Genomic DNA, 18,100 nt, shown 5'->3' on the forward strand with positions numbered 1-18,100 from the left:
TGTCACTAGTATGCCTCTACTTGACTAGCTCGTTGATCAAAGATGGTTATGTTTCCTAACCATAGACATGAGTTGTCATTTGATTAACGGGATCACATCATTAGGAGAATGATGTGATTGACTTGACTCATTCCGTTAGCATAGCACTTGATCGTTTAGTTTGTTGCTATTGCTTTCTTCATGATTTATACATGTTCCTATGACTATGAGATTATGCAACTCCCGTTTATCGGAGGAACACTTTGTGTGCTATCAAACATCACAACATAACTGGGTGATTATAAAGGTGCTCTACAGGTGTCTCCGAAGGTACTTGTTGGGTTGGCGTATTTCGAGATTAGGATTTGTCACTCCGATTGTCGGAGATGTATCTCTGGGCCCTCTCGGTAATGCACATCACTTAATCCTTGCAAGCATTGCAACTAATGAGTTAGTTGCAGGATGATGTATTACGGAACGAGTAAAGAGACTTGTCAGTAACGAGATTGAACTAGGTATTGAGATACCGACGATCGAATCTCGGGCAAGTAACATACCGATGACAAAGGGAACAACGTATGTTGTTATGCGGTCTGACCGATAAAGATCTTCGTAGAATATGTGGGAGCCAATATGAGCATCTAGGTTCCGCTGTTGGTTATTGACCGGAGACGTGTCTCGGTCATGTCTACATTGTTCTTGAACCCGTAGGGTCCGCACGCTTAAGGTTTCGATGACAGTTATATTATGAGTTTATGAGTTTTGATGTACCGAAGGAGTTCGGAGTCCCGGATGAGAACGGGGACATGACGAGGAGTCTCAAAATGGTCGAGACGTAAAGATCGATATATTGGACGACTATATTCGGACATCGGAAAGGTTCCGAGTGATTCGGGTGTTTTTCGGATACTTGAAGAGATCAACAACATACTGCCTCCGGAACTATTGAAAGAATGGTACAAGGGGTAAGAAAGATTTCAGATGGCACTCCGGTTGAGAAGGGAGGAAAACTTGATAAGATGAGAGAGGTCGAATGAAAACACGACACTCTGGTTGAACGGATAAGCAAAGGAAAGAACATGTTCTACACAATACGTGATGATGAGTGAAGAGTGAAGAGGGCATCATCACAATGCCTCCGGAAGAAAGAATAGAAGATATATCATTGGAATAAGAATGGAGAAGAAAAAAGGCCAACTTCTGCCACAAATGAGCTTGAAAAGCATCCTTGCAAAGAAAGATTGCACGGTGTTGTTGGAAAATCAACAACGAAAAGAATAAGCTTGTAGTGGGCTTATGGAAAACATCTCAAGAACTTGAGGTGAAATTATGCCACTAACGAAAACAAGATTGGATTGATACGAACAATTTCACGAGAAACTATTTCACCGGGAGGATAAAAGAAGAACTTGGGTCATTTATAAACACCATAGATAGCAACAATCCTTAGGGAAGGCTTTAGGTGAAATATAACCCAAGATAACTTCAAAGAAGAGATTGATGGACTTAAAATACCTCATTCCTAACAACATGTGAATCATGAAACATGAACGCAAATTATCAAGATGACATAATACCACCCCCAATGATACGGTAGAAAGAATTGCACTCCGGATTGCAAAATGAAGAATGATTGAGCTCCTTAGAAAAGAATGTTGATGAACGCTTCGAGAAGGAAATAAAACCTCGATGAACCATCATGTAGAACATCCATGAGGAACCCCGGTAAACAAAATGATGATAAAAGCAAGAGAAGTTGAAAACACAAGGTGAAACCTTGTAATGATTTAGAAGGAGCTTTGCGACGAGATAATGCGGAAAAGCTAGGAACTCCGGAAAAGAAAGATGAAGCAAATGAACCCGAGAATTTGATGAGCCTCCGGAATACGAAATTAATCACTTGGATGAAATAGAATAAGGATTGCATTATGCTTATCCTTCACCAATTAAATTGATGATGAGCAAACGGATTGCATACAACTTATTCTCGAAGAAAGGATTAGGATAGACACAGCGCCAACTTGAGAAGGTCTTCAACGAACCACCGTAAGAATTGAAACAACAAATAAATTGATATGATAATTGAAGGAAGAAGAATCTTGAGCGAACCACCGTCAGAATTGAAAAAGAACGATTAAAACATGAAGAAACACCGGGAAGGATTAGCAATTAAACGAAGATGCTTGAGAGAATTTAGATCCAAGAGAACGAAGAGATTATGAGCTGATTAGAGAATCCTTGATTTAGACACTGGTATGATTTAGAGTATGAGAGCTGAAAGCTGGAATGAATAAATCTTAGATGATGGGCCCGGATAATCAAACTGAACATAATCTTGAATTGCTCCGAATAGGTGAAAAGAATTCTCACAATTGAAAACAATTATGAGAGGATGGTATCTAGCTTGAACTACGCATCTCTGAGAGAATTGTTAAGATTTTGAGGGAAAACTCTTCTTCGGTCTTCAAAATCTGAGAATGACGATGAGAAACACCACCATGAATTATTGAGACACTCCGGAATGAAAATTTAGAAATGTTGAACCAACGATGAAAAAAAATTGAAAGATCTTGGAGAGAGACATTTGACTGATGATAATTCATTCATACGTCAAACTTCGAAAAGGATTTGAGAGTAACTCCATGGAAGATTAGAAGAGTCAGGTAAGATCCTGGGAAAAGACATGTGGGTTAGGGCCCACTCAAAATATACACCGTTGAAAAGATTACTTGAAAAGGAGATAGCAACGGTTGAATTAAATGGCTAGAATGAGATAACAACCTCAAAATAGGTTGAACGGATCTTGAATGACAAGACGAGCCTTTTGAGAAAGCTTGAGCACGCCGGAACAAATGAATAGTGAGAAGTGAATTATTATGAGGTGCACCGGTATGAGAAGGCATTGAAATGAGGAAAGGGGTAAGATCAACAAAGCTTGACTTGAAACCACCGGAGAAGATAAAAGAAACGAAGAATGATGAACTAGAAGCTCCGTTAGTATCTTCATGAGAATCACTGGATAAGAACATTGAAGGAAAAAATGGAGAGGCTTCACATCAATAAGATGGATACTCGATTAAGAAATCTGAGTCCTTGAAGAAAACAAGGGAGGGAGGGCGGGAAAAACAAAGGCAACTTGGGATGGATGAAACGAACACCGTTGAGAAGAACTGATAATTGATCTTGCTGATATTTAAATGATCGGATCCACTTGAAGAGAAACACTCTGGATGAAAAGGATTGATGAGACAATCTTGATTATCATAAAGGATTAGTATTCACATAGGAGTATGAGAACACCGTTTAGAGAAGGTATGGAATCAACATTTGACTTCGAAGCAACTCGAATACCACAACTCAAAACAAAACAAAGGATTGGCTTGCGGAATAAGCCGGAACAAACATATGATAGAGATTTCGTCCGAAATTTTCATGGTGGGGCCTACACGGGCTCGATCGTACAGCACCATCATGTACAAGGCAGTGCACATGACATACGAAGCGTCCCCGAGTCTACATAGCCAAGGACTCTTTAAGACACAACGAGACCACTGTAAAACCGACCGTGAATAGGCGGACCACTAGACGTCGAACCCCAATTTCATATCATACATCTGTCGGAAAGATATCCTAAGAGCTACTTGAATTCCCACTTATAAACTCCCAAAACTTTCCCAGTTATGCAATCAGGTGTTGGGGATACAGGGGAAGCATAATATCTCACCCAAAACTAACAATTCCTACATCCAGCTGTATCCATCCTTCAACACATAACCAAGAAACCTTCAGAATTCATCTACCTCAACCTTCGAAAAGCATCCGTTATATGAGTTATGGCAATACTCCCGAACTCCCGCCCCAGTACTGGGTGGCGTCGAGGTTATCTCACCAACAACTGCATAAAAGAGATTTTCGATGTCGGCGAAACTAATCTCAGGTATTCCAGAACTGCAACGATAAAATTGTGACGACAACACCTCAGAGCTCAACTCCCCGGGACACTGCCACAACCCCTAAATGACAGGAGGCACCAAGAACAATGTTCTCGTCACAAAACCATCGGAACGATTCCAAGATACCCGCGTGATCCTAATTTTTTTTGTGAAAATTGAGAAGAGAAGAGACAAAACTCTACGTTAGGATGCCTTACCAGAGCGATGAAGGGACTGGGGAGTAAAAAGAATTCCTAAACTCTCCGATATATAATTCCTAATTAACTCAAAACATTTTTCTAGACTCAACAACGGCTGCTAAAAACGATCAAGCAGTGGGGGCTCCTAAGGTCGGGGAAGGCTCTGATACCAACTTGTAACGCCCTTGATGCGGCTATATCTCCCACGTGTCGAAGCACGACTTAGAGGCATAACCGCATTGAAAGCAATGTCGCAAGTGAGGTAATCTTCGCAAACAACCCATGTAATACAATAAGGGGAAAGATACATAGTTGGCTTACAATCGCCACTTCACACAATTACATGAATAAAGCATTACAACATCCAAATACAATCAAAGTCCGACTACGGAACCAAAATAAAAGAAGAACCCCAAATGCGACAAGGCCCCCGATCGACCCCAACTGGGCTCCACTACTGATCAACTAGAACGAAACAACACAAAGGACAAGATCTTCATCGAGCTCCTCCTGAGCTTGGTTGCGTCATCTGCACGGTCTCATCGGCACCTGCAAGCTGGTTTTGGAAGTATCTGTGAGCCACGGGGACTCAGCAATCTCGCACCCTCACGATCAAGACTATTTAAGCTTATGGGTAAGGTAAAGGTATGAGATGGAGCTGCAGCAAGCGACTAGCATATATGGTGGCTAACATACGCAAATGAGAGCGAGAAGAGAAGGCAAAGCACGGTCGATAAAAGTATGATCAAGAAGTGATCCTAGAACAACCTACATCAAACATAACTCTAACACCGTGTTCACTTCCTGGACTCCGTTGGAAAGAGACCATCACGGTTACACACGCGGTTGATGCATTTTAATTAAGGTCAACTTCAGGTTTTCTACAACCGGACATTAACAAATTCCCATCTGCCCATAACCGTGGGCACGACTTTCGAAAGTTCAAATCCCTGCAGGGGGTCCCAACTTAGCCCATGACAAGCTCTCACGGTCAACGAAGGATATTCCTTCTAGCGGGAAGACCCGATCAGACTCGGAATCCCGGTTACAAGACTTTTCGACAAGGTAAAACTAAACCAGCAACACCGCCCGAATGTGCCGACAAATCCCGATAGGAGCTGCACATATCTCTTTCTCAGGGCACACTCAGATTGTCTTAGGTACGGGTAGGCCAGCCCAGAGTTGCCCCTGGTGGCCACCGGCAGCTGACAGGTTGGACCAACACTTAGAGGAGCACTGGCCCCGGGGGGGGGGGTTAAAATAAAGATGACCCTTGAGTCTGCAGAACCCAAGGGAAAGAAAAGGCTAGGTGGCGAATGGTAAAACCAATGTTGGGCATTGCTGGAGGAGTTTTACTCAAGGCGAACTGTCAAGGGGTTCCCATTATAACCCAACTGCATAAGGAACGCAAAATCCGGGAACATAACACCGATATGACGGAAACTAGGGCGGCAAGAGTGGAACAAAACACCAGGCATAAGGCCGAGCCTTCCACCCTTTACCAAGTATATAGATGCATTAATTAAATAAGATATATTGTGATATCCCAACAAGTAAACATGTTCCAACAAGGAACAACATCTCCATGTTCCAACAAGGAACAAACTTCAATCTTCACCTGCAACTAACAACGCTATAAGAGGGGCTGAGCAAAGCGGTAACATAGCCAAACAACGGTTTGCTAGGACAAGGTGGGTTAGAGGCTTGGCTTAACAATATGGTAGGCATGATAAGAAAGTGGTAGGTATCGCAGCATAGGCATAGCAAAAGAGCGAGCATCTAGCAAGCAAAGATAGAAGTGATTTCGAGGGTATGGTCATCTTGCCTGAAAACCCGCAAGGAAGAAGAATGAGTCCATGAAGAAGACAAACGGGCGTAGTCGAACAGGTCCTCACAAACGCGACGTTATCGGAACCAACCCGAAGAAGCAACACCGGAAAGAAGCACACAATATAGTAAACAACCACCACATAAGCATGGCATGATGCACAACCAAGTATGATGCATGTCCGGTTTAAAGATACATGGCATGGCAAAGTGCACAAACAATCCTACAATTTAAGTGGAGCTCAATATGCAACGAGTTGCATATTGACGAAACACCACAACAAGTTATTTAGTTCGATCTCGTTTATGTACCCCACAATATTAAATGTTGTTTAGCATGGAAAGAGGTGAAGCAAAGTAAAACTACATATCTAGTCAAGTTTAAATGAGGCCGGAAGCAACGAACAACAATTCCGGTAAATCCCCATATGCATTAGAAATTTGAAGCAAACAACAACAATTTTAAACATCTTAAAGTTGTTAACATGATGCGGATGACATGTGCAAGTTTATGCAATTTTATGAAAAAGTTGGCAGGATGGCCTAGTGGGAGAGGTGGAGGCCGGTTGCTTCGGCGGCGCCAGCCAGTGGAGAAGCGCCAATGGCGGAGGGGGCTTCGGCCGGCACAGAAATGGAGGTGGTCGGCGGCGCTGATGATTAGGGGTGCAGAATTGGAGGTGGAGGGGAAGGAATGACCAGATTTGGAAGGAGGGTTTCCTTATATAGGCAGGGTTAGGGTTTGAGGGGTTAGGAGGGGTTTTCGTAGTGTTTCGGAGCCTCCGATCGCGATCTGACGGTCCGGAACAGAGGGGGTTTAGGTGGGCTGCAGATGGGTTGTGAAAAATGGGTTGGACTGAGATGAGAGGAGAGGAGTGCAGCCCGACAACTGTTTCCGGAGACCGAAAACATCCGACGTTTGACCGGCTATATTGCCGCTATAGTTTAACGGTTGGGCTATCAAACGAACTCCGAATGCGATGAAACTTGACAGGCGGTCTAGCTACACTAAAATAAGACCACACGTCAACTCTCATCCCATTCCGAGAACATTTACCGGCCACTTATAAAATACTATTTCGGACGTGCCGCGGGCGCGTGCAAGTGTGTCTGGGCTCAGAACGGACAACGGATGGCACTGGGGGAACCCGGACGGATGCAGGTTTTGAAAACATGATGATGCAATGCACATGATGATAAGATGAAATGCAACACGCAAGCGAATGATATGGCAACGACGGCGAATAACTGGGGGACACCTGGCACATCGGTCTCGGGGCGTCACATTCCTCTCCCCCTCTTTCCTTCTCTCCTACTCCAACAATGGAAGGAGGAGTCCTACTCCCGGTGGGAGTAGGACTCCCCCCTTGGCGCGCCCTCCTCCTAGGTCGGCCGCCTCCCTCCCTTGCTCCTTTATATACGAGGGTAGGGGGGCACCCCACAGACACAACAGTTGATCATTGATCTCTTAGCCGTGTGTGGTGCCCCCCTCCACCATAGCCCTTGATAATATTGTAGTGGTGCTTAGGCGAAGCCCTGCGACAGTAGAACATCAAGATCGTCACCACGCCGTCGTGCTGACGGAACTCTTCCCCGACATTCTACTGGATCGGAGTCCGGGGATCATCATCGAGCTGAACGTGTGCTAGAACTCGGAGGTGCCGTAGTTTCGGTGCTTGATCGGTCGGGCCATGAAGACGTACGACTACATCAACCGTGTTGTGCTAACGCTTCCGCTTTCGGTCAACGAGGGTACGTGGACAACACTCTCCCCTCTCGTTGCTATGCATCACCATGATCTTGCGTGTGCGTAGGAAAATTTTGAAATTACTACGTTCCCCAACAATGGCATTCGAGCCTAGGTTTTATGCGTTGATGTTGTGCACGAGTAGAACACAAGTGAGTTGTGGGCGATATAAGTCATACTGCTTACCAGCATGTCACACTTTGGTTCGGCGGTATTGTTGGATGAAGCGGCCCAAACCGACATTACGCGTACGCTTACGCAAGACTGGTTCTACCGACGTGCTTTGCACACATGTGGCTAGCGGGTGTCGGTTTCTCCAACTTTAGTTGAACCGAGTGTGGCTACGCCCGGTCCTTGCGAAGGTTAAAACAGCACCAACTTGACAAACTATCGTTGTGGTTTTGATGCGTAGGTAAGAACGGTTCTTGCTTAGCCCGTAGCAGCCACGTAAAACTTGCAACAACAAAGTAGAGGACGTCTAACTTGTTTTTGCAGGGCATGTTGTGATGTGATATGGTCAAGACGTGATGAGATATAAGTTGTTGTATAAGATGATCATGTTTTGTTGAAGTTATCGGCAACTGGCAAAAGCCTTATGATTGTCTCTTTATTGCATAAGATGCAAGTGCCAAATAATTGCTTTACTTTATCGCTATACGATAGCAATAGTTGCAAGAGCAATAGTTGGCGAGACGACCGTGTGACGACACATTGATATAGATCAAGATGATGAAGATCATGGTGTCATGCCGGTGATGATGGAGATCATGACGATGCTTTGGAGATAGAGATCAAAGGCACAAGATGATGATGGCCATATCATGTCACATATTTTGATTGCATGTGATGTTTATCTTTTATACATCTTATTCTGCTTAGTTATGACGGTAGCATTATAAGATGATCTCTCACTAAATTTCAAGATAAAAGTGTTCTCCCTGAGTATGCATCGTTGCCAAAGTTCGTCGTGCCCAGACACCACGTGATGATCGGGTGTGATAAGCTCTACGTCCATCTACAACGGGTGCAAGCCAGTTTTGCACACGCAGAATACTCAGGTTAAACTTGACGAGCCTAGCATATGCAGATATGGCCTCGGAACACTGGAGACCGAAAGGTCGAACGTGAATCATATAGTAGATATGATCAACATAATGATGTTCACCATTGAAAACTACTCCATTTCACGTGATGATCGGTTATGGTTTAGTTGATTTGGATCACGTGATCACTTAGATGATCAGAGGGATGTCTATCTAAGTGGGAGTTCTTAAGTAATATGATTAATTGAACTTTAATTTATCATGAACTTAGTCCTGGTAGTATTAGCATATCTATGTTGTAGATCAATAGCTTGCGATGTTGCTCCCCATTTAATTTTTATATGTTCCTAGAGAAAACTAAGTTGAAAAATGTTAGTAGCAATGATGCGGATTGGAACCGTGATCTGAGGATTATCCTCATTGCTGCATAGAAGAATTATGTCCTTGATGCACCGCTAGGTGACAGACCTATTACAGGAGCAGATGCAGACATTCTGAACGTTTTGCTAGCTCAATATGATGACTACTTGATAGTTTAGTGCACCATGCTTAGCGGCTTAGAATCGGGACTTCAAAGACGTTTTGAACGTCATGAAACATATGAGATGTTCCAGGAGTTGAAGTTAATATTTCAAGCAAATACCCGAGTTGAGAGATATGAAGTCACCAACAAAAGTTCTATAGCTAAAAGATGGAGGAGAATAGCTCAAGCAGTGAGCATATGCTCAGATTGTCTGGGTACTACAATCGCTTGAATCAAGTGGGAGTTAATCTTCCAGATAAAATAGTGATTGATAGAATTCTCTAGTCACCATCACCAAGTTAGTAGAACTTCGTGATGAACTATAGTATGCAAGGGATGACGAAAACGATTCCCGAGCTTTTCATGATGATGAAATCGACAAAGGTAGAAATCAAGAAAAGCATCAAGTGTTGATGGTTGACAAGACCACTAGTTTTAAGAAAAGGGCAAAGGGAAGAAGGGGAACTTCAAGAAGAATGGCAAGCAAGTTGCTGCTCAAGTGAAGAAGCCCAAGTCTGGACCTAAGCCTGAGACTAAGTGCTTCTACTGCAAAGGGACTGGTCACTAAAAGCGGAACTGCCCCAAGTATTTAGCGGATAAGAAGGATGGCAAAGTGAACAATGCTATATTTGATATACATGTAATTGATGTGTACTTTACTAGTGTTTATAGCAACCCCTCGGTATTTGTTGCAGAATGAACAGAGACTAGTTAAGGATGAAGTGACGATGTGTGATGGAAGTGGTTCCAAGATTGATATGATCATCATCGCACATTCCCTATACTTTCAGGATTAGTGTTAAACCTAAATAAATGTTATTTTGGTGTTTGCGTTGAGCATGAATATGATTTGATCATGTTTATTGCAAAACGGTTATTCATTTAAGTTAGAGAATAATTGTTGTTCTGTTTACATGAATAAAACCTTCTATGGTCATACACCAAATGAAAATGGTTCGTTGGATCTCGATCGTAGTGATACACATATTCTTAATATTGAAGCCAAAAGATGCAAAGTTAATAATGATAGTGCAACTTATTTATGGCACTGCCGTTTAGGTCATATTGGTGTAAAGCGCATGAAGAAACTCCATGCTGATGGGCTTTTGGAATCACTTGATTATGAATCATTTTGATGCTTGCGAACCATGCCTCATGGGCAAGATGACTAAGACTCCGTTCTCCGGAACAATGGAGCGAGCAACTGGCATATTGGAAATAATACATACTGATGTATGCAGTCCGATGAGTGTTGAGTCTCGTGGCGGGTATCGTTATTTTCTGACCTTCACAGATGATTTGAGCAGATATGGGTATATCTACTTGATGAAACATAAGTCTGAAACATTTGAAAGGTTCAAAGAGCTTCAGAGTGAAGTGGAAAATCATCGTGATAAGAAAATAAAGTTTCTACGATCTGATCGCAGAGACAAATATTTGAGTTACGAGTTTGGTCTTCAATTAAAACAATGTGGAATAGTTTCACAAAATCATGCCACCTGGAACACCACAGCATAATGGTGTGTCTGAACATCATAACCGTACTATTATTGGATATAGTGCAATCTATGATGTTTCTTATCGATTTATCACTATAGTTTTGGGGTTATGCATTAGAGATAGCTAAATTCATGTTAAATAGGGCACCATCTAAATCCGTTGAGACAACACCGTATGAACTATGGTTTGGCAAGAAACCTAAGCTATCGTTTCTTAAAATTTGAGGTTGCAATGCTTATGTGAAAAAGTTTCAACCCGGTAAGCTCAAACCCAAATCGGAGAAGTGCATCTTCATAGGATACCCAAAAGAAAATGTTGGGTACACCTTCTATCACAGATCCGAAGGCAAGTTATTCATTGCTGAGAATGGATCCTTTCTAGAGAAGGAGTTTCTCTCAAAAGAAGTGAGTGGGAGGAAAGTAGAACTTGATGAGGTAACTGTACCTGCTCCCTTATTGGAAAGTAGTTCATCACAGAAATCTGTTCCTGTGACTACTACACCAATTAGTGAGGAAGCTAATGATGATGATCACGTAACTTCTGATCAAGTTACTACCGAACCTCGTAGGTAAACTAGAGTGAGATCCGCACCAGAGTGGTACGGTAATCCTGTTCTGGAGGTCATGTTACTTGACCATGACGAGCCTACGAACTATGAGGAAGCGATGATGAGCCCAGATTCCGCGAAATGGCTTGAGGCCATGAAATCTGAGATGAGATCCATGTATGAGAACAAAGTATGGACTTCGATCGACTTGCCCAATGATCGGCGAGCCATTGAGATTAAATGGATCTTCAAGAGAAAGACGGACGCTGATAGTAGTGTCACTATCTACAAAGCTAGAATTGTCGCAAAAGGTTTTCGACAAGTTCAAGGTGTTGACTACGATGAGAGTTTCTCACTCGTATCTATGCTTAAGTCTGTCCGAATCATGTTAGCAATTGCCACATTTTATGAAATCTGGCAAATGGATAAACAAAACTACATTCCTTAATGAATTTATTAAAGAAGAGTTGTATATGATGCAACAAGAAAGTTTTATCAATCCTAAAGGTGCTAACAAAATATGCAAGCTCCAGCGATCCATCTATGGACTGGTGCAAGCATCTCGGAGTTGGAATATACGCTTTGATAAGTTGATCAAAGCATATAGTTTTATACAGACTTGCAGTCAGTACAACAGGAACCCCCTTCAGCAACGCATCGGTGTGTTGTCGTATGTCCATATATGTGTTGCTAAGGTCTACACCAACGGATTTAGATGTGTTGTCGTTGGTGGCGTTGCAAAGGTCTACGGCAACGTATATACATGCGTTGGTAAAGACAAGGAATAACTGTTGTAACGTAGCAACGTATAGAGGTAGAGCTTAACAACACTTCATATGCGTTGGGGGCGGCCCCACAAAATGAAAATTGTAATGCCTAAAAATATGGTCGCGTTGCTTGAAAATTTAATGGTATTTTCATACATTCCCATCCAGAATTTTTGTGCCAATGCTAATAGCGCATACGAGACAATATAACAATCATAAACGTGTCATATATTAAATCAATTTGGTTTATTTACAAAGAACATGATACAAAAGATCACAATATATGAAGCTATCTAGTAGTAATATGATTGTCGACCGTTGCTATCAACATCTTAGCCATTCTAAAACATCTTGCTTCAAACATCAACCCTGAAAAGTACATTGTAAAACATAATCTGAAACTATCTAGTAGCAGCTGCCTTCTTGATCTTGCGATCAACATCTGAGACAGTTTATCTTGGCAATCTACAAACACAAAAGTGAGAACAGTAATGTGCCGTCAAAGAAAATCAGGTTATTAGGAAAATATAATTTAAGCGAAGAGCAACATGCAAGTGTTGAAGGCCATGTGATAACTATTCTTGCTATATGACCAATAGTTTTGACCTTTTCTGGTAGTGGTATCTAGTTATCAGAATTTGCTAATATAGCATTAACTCGCATTAGCAAGTGTAACACTCTCAACTTGTTTTATATTCCAGATCAGTACTTTGGAGTGTAGCAGGAGCAACATTCTTGTTTGAATATCTTGAGCTAAGCAAGAACTAAACATTCATATTGCAAAAAGAACTAGCAGTAATAAATTGCTGCTCAACCAAACAGTATAGAAATGGGCAAACATTATATGTAGTTGGACGTTTTTTGATGCTTGCGTCTCCATATAATAGAGAAATCTTCACTTCAGATACAATATGTTGCTTCCCTGAACACATTACTTGAAGTATCATTAGTTGAGAAAGCAAGCACCGGAATAGAACAATCGTTCCATCAGCCTAAATACGTCATCACCTATGATATATTATAATTTGTGCAAAACACCTTTTACAGTCACAACCATAACACTGAACTCTTTATTAGACAGAAAAAAGAGCAGTAACTTACATTGTTCAACCACCCTTGATCTTTGTTTCTTATGAACAGACTAGCCATATGTTAATTGAGTTAAACACCTTATTAAATATACTGAAGATAAGGTGAGATTCATGCTGAAAAAATAATGTGCGCCGACAAAGTAGAGCATCCTTCATTGCAAATGCACATCTGCAGTCTAAAAAATACATATAGACGCAGAAATGGGAGAATTGGAAGTACATGAAATTGGGAGAAAACAATTTGCACCAAGCTAAATCTAGATGTACCTGTATTAAATGTTAACAAGTGTGTTTTCTCTTGACTCTGATTTATACAGATGATTGCCAATAATAATAATCTGAATAGTGAATACATAAAACTTTTTCAACTAAATTTTGAAGTTATATTTCAGATTAAGTCATGTAAATCACCTACAACTTTCAAGCTTACGGGAATCATAGAGTCGTACCTTTCTCTGTAGTAGCCCGCTATATATGCCCTGATCTTTTATGTACGAAATTTTGGTACTGCAAAGAAATATGAACTCGTTTCATAAGCACAAGCAAGCACATTTAAGTTTTGCAAATCTAAATCAGTGGATGTTAAGCCATACCATAAGCACTAGCTATCATCATTTAGAACCTGAAGATTGATATGTTAAGAGAAAGAAAAACCATCCAAATGTTGCCTGCATTAAGGATTATACAATAAAGAGAAATGTTAGGACAGAGAGATACATATATGGGGCTTATTCATATAGTATTATAGAGCGTGCGAAAAGGAAACTATAAGGATTCGACACACTGATAAGAAGATATTCATATTATCTCCCAGAGATAGTCACGATGCCATAGATAATATACAGTGCTAACCTTATGAAATGCTTTTTGATAACTAGTCACAATCCCACAGCTAGAATATCCGAAGATACTATCAGCTTATTTAGTTAACTGATTTACAAGGATGATCTTCACAAAAATATTGACTAATTACCCACACAATAGTAGCAAGAAAAATTAAAATCTAATGCATCTCAAGATAGAATTATTGATAAGAATAGGATACAATCATTCTTCCTGACTTAACACATACATACAATTGGTGAATCACTCAATCATACATACAAATAGATACACCCGACTAGAGACAGCTTTCATGCGTACAACTAGATCACAAATTCAAAGATGCAAGCCCGAAACTGAAATTGAAAGGTGAAGTGGGATTGTTGGGTCTCCCTCATGGTCACTCACCATGATGGGTTGTTGTCCAGCCGTTGCATTGGCCGGCAAACAATTAGGCATGGCATGATGGCCATGCCACACAAAGCGCCAGAGAGGGTAAGAGCAGAGTGGAGGAGTGTTGAACCATCGGCGTCCGAGTCGAGGTGGCGCAGATTGAGCAGCACCGTGGAGCCCTAGCCGGCACCCGTGCGTGTGGTGGCGGGGAGGTTATTAGGCCCACAAACTAGAGGCGCATGAGCAGCGCCGGTGACCTGTAGCGCATAGGGTTTCTGCAGTGGCGTGTGCAGAGATGCGGAGGACGTCGCAACGGTGGGGACTCAGAGGAGAATGGCGAGGGGGAGAAGGGCCTGGGAGGGGTGGTGCAGGGGTCGTGGGAGCTCCCTGGAATCGACGGCGGCGTGGCTGCCTTATGGTGACGGATCTCAGAGAGTTCTGGATCGAGGGAGAGAGAGGTGGTGGGGAGAAAAGGTTTGGATATTTTTTTCTCACGCTTGGCTGCCTGATAATAGGGTCGAGGTGGGCACCCCTTCGTGGGGAGGTGGGAGTTCTTTAAGGGGTGAGGGAGGCGCCCGTTTTTTTCTAAATCAACAACATATATGTTGTCTTCGTTGCTAGATATTCGTTGCTATAGGTGGGTTTTTGTTGTAGTGAGTGAAGCCTGTATTTACAAGAAAGTGAGTGGGAGCACTACAGCATTTCTGATAAGTATATGTGAATGACATATTGTTGATCGGAGATAATGTAGAATTATTCTGCAAAGCATAAAGGAGTGTTTGAAACGAGTTTTTCAAAGAAAGACCTCGGTGAAGCTGCTTACATATTGAGCATCAAGATCTATAGAGATAGATCAAGACGCTTGATAAGTTTTTCAATGAGTACATACCTTGACAAGATTTTGAAGTAGTTCAAAATGGAACAGTCAAAGAAAGAGTTCTTGCATGTGTTACAAGGTGTGAAGTTGAGTAAGACTCAAACCCCGACCACGACAGAAGATAGAGAGAGAATGAAAGTCATTCTCTATGACTTGGCCATAGGTTCTATAAAATATGCCATGCTGTGTACCAGATCTATTGTATACCCTACACTGTTTTTGGCAAGGGAATACAATAGTGATCTAGGAGGACAGCGGTCAAATTATCCTTAGTGGAATAAGGATATGTTTCTCGATTATGGAGGTGACAAAAAGGTTCGTCGTAAAGGGTTGCGTCGATGCAAATTTTGACACTGATCTAGATGACTCTAAATCTCAATCTGGATACATATTGAAAGTGGGAGCAATTAGCTAGAGTAGCTCCGTGCAGAGCATTGTTGACATAGAAATTTGCAAAATACTTACGGATCTGAATGTGGCAGACCTGTTGACTAAACTTCTCTCACAAGCAAAACATGATCACACCTTAGTACTCTTTGGGTGTTAATCACATAGCGATGTGAACTAGATTATTGACTCTAGTAAACCCTTTGGGTGTTGGTCACATGTCGATGTGAACTATGGGTGTTAATCACATGGTGATGTGAACTATTGGTATTAAATCATATGATGATGTGAACTAGATTATTGACTCTAGTGCAAGTGGGAGACTGAAGGAAATATGCCCTAGAGGCAATAATAAAGTTATTATTTATTTCCTTATATCATGATAAATGTTTATTATTCATGCTAGAATTGTATTAACCGGAAACATAATACATGTGTGAATACATAGACAAACAGAGTGTCACTAGTATGCCTCTACTTGACTAGCTCGTTGATCAAAGATGGTTATGTTTCCTAACCATAGACATGAGTTGTCATTTGATTAATGGGATCACATCATTAGGATAATGATGTGATTGACTTGACTCATTCCGTTAGCATAGCACTTGATCGTTTAGTTTGTTGCTATTGCTTTCTTCATGACTTATACATGTTCCTATGACTATGAGATTATGCAACTCCCATTTACCGGAGGAACACTTTGTGTGCTACCAAACATCACAACGTAACTCGGTGATTATAAATGTGCTCTACAGGTGTCTCCGAAGGTACTTGTTGGGTTGGCGTATTTCGAGATTAGGATTTGTCACTCCGATTGTCGGAGAGGTATCTCTGGGCCCTCTCGGTAATGCACATCACTTAAGCCTTGCAAGCATTGCAACTAATGATTTAGTTGCAGGATGATGTATTACGGAACGAGTAAAGATACTTGCCAGTAACGAGATTGAACTAGGTATTGAGATACCGACGATCGAATCTCAGGCAAGTAACATACCAATGACAAAGGGAACAACGTATGTTGTTATGCGGTCTGACCGATAAAGATCTTCGTAGAATATGTGGGAGCCAATATGAGCATCCAGGTTCCGCTATTGGTTATTGACCGAAGACGTGTCTCGGTCATGTCTACATTGTTCTCGAACCAGCAGGGTCCGCACGCTTAAGGTTTCGATGACAGTTATATTATGAGTTTATGAGTTTTGATGTACCGAAGGAGTTCGGAGTCCCGGATGAGATTGGAGACATGACGAGGAGTCTCGAAATGGTCAAGACGTAAAGATCTATATATTGGACGACTATATTCGGACATCGGAAAGGTTCCGAGTGATTCGGGTATTTTTCGGAGTACCGGAGAGTTGCGGGAATTCACCGGGGAGTATATGAGCCTTATTGGGCCATACGGGAATAGAGGAGAGAGGCCAAAAGGAAGGAGGCGCGTGCCCCCCTGGTCCGAATTGGACAAGGGGTGCAACCCACTTTTCCTTGTTCCTCTCCCCCTCTTTCCTTCTCTCCTACTCCAACAAGGGAAGGAGGAGTCCTACTCCGACTTCCCCCTTGGCGCGCCCTCCTCCTAGGCCGGCCACCTCCCTCCCTTGCTCCTTTATATACGGGGGCAGGGGGCACCCCACAGACACAACAGTTGATCATTGATCTCTTAGCCGTGTGCGGTGCCCCCTTCCACCATTGTCCTCGATAATATTGTAGTGGTGCTTAGGCGAAGCCCTGCGACAGTAGAACATCAAGATCGTCACCACGCCGTCGTGCTGACGGAACTCTTCCCCGACATTTTGCTGGATCAGAGTCCGGGGATCGTCATCGAGCTGAACATGTGCTAGAACTCGGAGGTGCCGTAGTTTTGGTGCTTGATCGGTCAGGCCGTGAAGATGTACGACTACATCAACCGCGTTGTGCTAACACTTCCGCTTTCGGTCTACGAGGGTACGTGGACAAAACTCTCCCCTCTCGTTGCTATGCATCACCATGATCTTGCGTGTGCGTAGGAAATTTTTGAAATTACTACGTTCCCCAACATTTCCTGGTAGTACTTGAACTCGCTTTATCTTCTTTCCTCCCTCCCTAGATGATTTCAGAACGGATGTATTTCCGTTCATTTGCAATGGAAAGGGGTAAAGCCCGGTTTAAAAAAAACACTCAAATATAGCAACAAAGTCTATAAAAGCAGCAAACTGACAACCATTTTTTAAAAATCGAACATTTTGATCATAAGAACCCATGTGCATAGCACGTACCTTCTACTAGTTTGGTCCAGTTGGTAACACGAAGTTGTAAGAACCCATTTTGTCACTTGGACATGGTTTTCAACTTGTAAGCGTTTGGTTTGGCTATGACTTTGACTGGCAATGACGCATAGCGAACAATGTTTTATGTGGCCGCCATTTCGGGCTTAGTTGTTAAAGTTCTTCTTTGATGTAGCCTCTTGCATCCTTCTTAAACTATATTTCATTTTC

At 42.2% G+C, this 18,100-nt stretch overlaps 1 long non-coding RNA gene across 1 annotated transcript; it reads right to left on the bottom strand.

The window, feature by feature from the left end:
- Nucleotides 1-12,367: 12,367 nt before the first annotated feature.
- Nucleotides 12,368-14,869, bottom strand: LOC147976527 (uncharacterized). The gene is made up of 3 exons (XR_015602149.1): nucleotides 14,384-14,869; nucleotides 13,747-13,821; nucleotides 12,368-13,660 (listed from the first exon to the last, which is right to left on the bottom strand). It is a non-coding gene; the product is annotated as an uncharacterized LOC147976527 (long non-coding RNA).
- Between the last annotated feature and the right edge of the window lie 3,231 nt (nucleotides 14,870-18,100).

The sequence above is a fragment of the Triticum urartu genome, chromosome 4A, assembly GCF_056163025.1.
Source record: "Triticum urartu cultivar PI428250 chromosome 4A, HENAU_Tu73, whole genome shotgun sequence".
Taxonomy (NCBI): Eukaryota; Viridiplantae; Streptophyta; class Magnoliopsida; order Poales; family Poaceae; genus Triticum; species Triticum urartu.